Source organism: Corvus kubaryi, unplaced genomic scaffold (assembly GCF_017639235.1).
Source record: "Corvus kubaryi isolate FWS band 111438036 unplaced genomic scaffold, C.kubaryi_AGA036_p1.0 67, whole genome shotgun sequence".
In the NCBI taxonomy this organism is placed as follows: domain Eukaryota; kingdom Metazoa; phylum Chordata; class Aves; order Passeriformes; family Corvidae; genus Corvus; species Corvus kubaryi.
This window is the reverse complement of record NW_024582055.1, coordinates 5,733,829-5,737,563: the sequence shown is the minus strand read 5'-3', so window position 1 is coordinate 5,737,563 and position 3,735 is coordinate 5,733,829.

Here is a 3,735-nt window from a genome sequence, read left to right as displayed (position 1 = left end):
GGGAAGCTTGCTTTAGGAAGTCATCAAAGACATTAGGAAATAAATCTGCAGACTTTTGAATAGTTTTCTACCATTTTTTGACTCATGGAAAATACAGTATATTGTTGCTACTTGTCTGAAAAGCTGAAGTTTTCTTGTCTTGGCTCAAAAATGAGTAAAAACTCTTCTTCCTTAGCTAACAATTGGGCACCTTGGGGAAGATGTGTATTAAAAACATTAATGTTTGTCACATTAACTGTCACATTTCCCACAATGCAGTGTTGGCTAAAGCTCAAAGAAAATATCTCTGGAAAGAATACAGTGATTTAGTGGCACAGATGGCCAGGTAGATCTGCTCATGAGAACTCACATGTTTCTGAAGAAAGAGGTGTGGGAAAACTCACAGACAGACCCCCCTCCTTCTACAAAGCACATGGGTTGATGCTATGCTTGTTTCACAAAACATTCTGTATATTTCTTGGAAAAAAGCACAAACAGTTCCTGAAAAGGCACTTAGAGTAACACTTTCCAAAGTGATACTGACTCTGTCCTAGCTTAAAAGAAAGCTTTCTGGCCATCCCAGGGAGAAGGGAAGGGAGTAAGTCTATCCTATCAACAAACCCTTTCCTGTGCACGTGTCGAGGCAGGGAATTTGGATAACTGCAGCCATAGGAAACTATGCAGCTCCTTCTGCTAGAAGATAGTGCTTCCCTATCTCCCCCATTCCAGCCACTGCCACAGGAAGTGTCCAGGATTTCAGATAACAGCTTTTGAGGTGGCACAGAAATGGTGACCAGTGTTCTCTTTTCAACACCAACAGTTTCAGTAACTTCGACCCTTAGTTCAAGGGCACTTGCTGGTGGTGACTGTTTTCAAGGATGGCTCAGGTAGACAGAGAGGACACACTGTGCAAACAGAAAATGTTGAGCTGTAATTTGCCAGCTATCCATGAGATGGGAAAAATGAAGAGCTGACTTTTTTTGAAGGCAAAAACCACCTCAGTCTTACAGGGTGGCAAATGGCAGAATAGTCAGAATATAATCAGGGAAGCTGCTTAGTTTAATGAATGCAAATGTGATAAAATGCTTGTTTATAAATTACTTACTGCTTGTAAATAATTTGTGAAGTATTTATTAGTTAAAATTAGCAAAATCATACGTCTCCAAGGTTGTGATCTGTATATTAGCAAAGCTAAGCGTTACCTCCAGCCAGTTTTCATCATCAAATTTTATTGCTGATAACAATATATTTATTTGCACTGCTTTGTGCACTACCCAGGCTAGGTGGGATCTGAAGTGATTACACTGTGAAAGTGTCAGTAACACTTCCTCTGGGTTTCTGGGGAATATTAATGGCATGCACCCTGCCTCCATGGATGTCATGGTCAAAAGTTCCAGTGATTTCACTGAGAACAGGACCAAGCCTTACATTTGCTGCTCAGTTCTCTCCTGGCATGATCCCATTCTCCAAGCTCAGGGCTTGGGAGCTCTCCATAGGCCAGAGCTCCATGGTCAGTCCTGACACCTCATTAATTAATTTTCTGGATGCAGTATGTCTTGAAGCCTTACTTCTTCTATTTCTGCTGCTGCTTGTTATTTTAGTAACGTTTTTGAAGTCACCTTGCTCACCCTTAAGTGTTGTGAGCCTGGAAGGTAAGATGCAGTATCTTTGCAACTTGACACTCTAGCCTTTGGAAGTGGAGGTATCCCCAGTGAATTAAGACGCTGCCCTTACAGTTCTGTCAATGCTGTAGTTCTCCCATTTATCCTGGAAAACACAGGAGACCTGGAAAATATGTGTAAAGAAGTCACTTCATCTATTCATAGGAGCAGGCACTGCTCTAGCTGAGTGTGGTCACCTCTGTGGCCTTGAAGTAATTCAACCAAGCAGCTATCCACAAAAGATTGGAAAAAGATGACGTTAGAGATGTATAATGTGCCAGAGGATCTCCTAGGCAACTTCCAACGCCCTTGGTCACTTAGGGCACAAGCATTTCAAGTGCTGAACACAGGGAAGTTGCATTGCACAGTAATTTACAATAATAAATCATCACTGTTTCCTGTGTTTAATAGCTCTCCACGAGCACAATTTTGACAGCCTTTGGTCTGGTTTTTATGCCACAATTATTACCTTTACATCTCTTCTTTCACCTCTAAATCATTTTCCTAAAATCTGCACTTAAGCACCATTATTCCCTCAGTGGCACAATTATATCACCCTTTAAAATTCATGTTATATTTGTGCATGAAGAATTCACTGTTGGATTCCTCCATCCTTTTTACTTTTAAACCAAAAAATGAACAAGTAATGAAAGGAATAAACTCCCACGAAGTCTCAGTATGATCCTGCCACACAGCAGTCATTGAGTCGCCAAGTGAAAAGTAGCCTCTTCAACAAAAACATTGGAGGAGGTTGAAAAGAAATGTAGGTGGATATTTGTTATTTAAAAAGGCTTATTGTACAGAGCTGGTATTAAACATGGGGTGATATCCCTGTGTCTGTCTTTATACACCCAAACTTCAAGTCTGTGGGAATTTCCAAAGTGCAAGGAACATGGAGTATAAGCCAGAATTATTTGTAAACATGGGATAGCTGAGATTTATATAACAGGCTACTGCAGATTTATGAATCCAGGAAAGGAAATAATTACAAAGGAAATTAAAGTTAAAAATAGTCATGAACCACCAAAAAGAATGTGCTTGCACCTCTTTCTCTGGCAACAGAGTGTAACACCCACTTGCTGTGTGGCAGTTCATTCTTCTAGATAATTAGTAGTGCCAGGAATGGGGTCTCCAGTTTAAAAAAGAAACTTTACTTGGTAAATACTTCTCATTATATGTTCAAAATGGGTTTTAGATTGCCTAGACAAAAGGCTTATACTATATGCCTGTGCATCTAGCACAAAAAGTCTAATAATAGTGTGTTTCAGTATAATGCACTTCTTTTGAGAGCTGGAATAACTAAAAATAAGAGAAGTTTTAAAGCCTAAAGCTAACCTACCATCTGACGACATTTATTACCAGCAGAACAGCATAAAACACACTGTGTGAAATGTAAGATATGAACACTGAAGGAATGGACACAGCTGCTTCTAGTTACCCTGCAGATAACTATTTATAGGGCTGGAGACACACAATAAAATCCAGTATAAATCAAAAATGCAACTGGCCAGAACCAAAATGGGGACAAAGAGCTCTATGACACTGGATATTGCTGTCACCTGTGGTACATACAGTGGCATTGGGGCCACGTCAGGGAGCTGGGAGGATGTCCAGGACCTGTAAGGGTTTCCAAATACTGCCCTGAAGCCAGGTACAGGTTTTTAGTGAGTTCAGTGAACAGATCATAGGAAAACACAACAGCAACCATTTTCTTAAGAGTACGGAAGTTATAATCCATACCAAAAAAATCCATACTGTAAAAAGGAAGCGGTAACACAATTAAGCTCCACATGTGCACATCCAGCAAGTGATGTGGGGGACAGGTGAGAAAGGTGGGTTTCTAAATAGTAAATGAAGGATTTTGTGAAAAAACTTGTGCAGGTGCAACACAAGGCCACTCAAGTGTGTTTTAGTGATTGCCAAGACACAGCAATGGGATCTCATGGAATCCCTACCTGTTCACTTGTTTTCACCTGTCATTTTCTGAAATTAAAAGTACCAATTTTTCACAGAAATAGGATGTTTAGTGCTGTCTGAAAACAGTTTTGATAGATGAATTTTAGCAAGTTTGTGGTTTCTACAAGCTATACCCTAG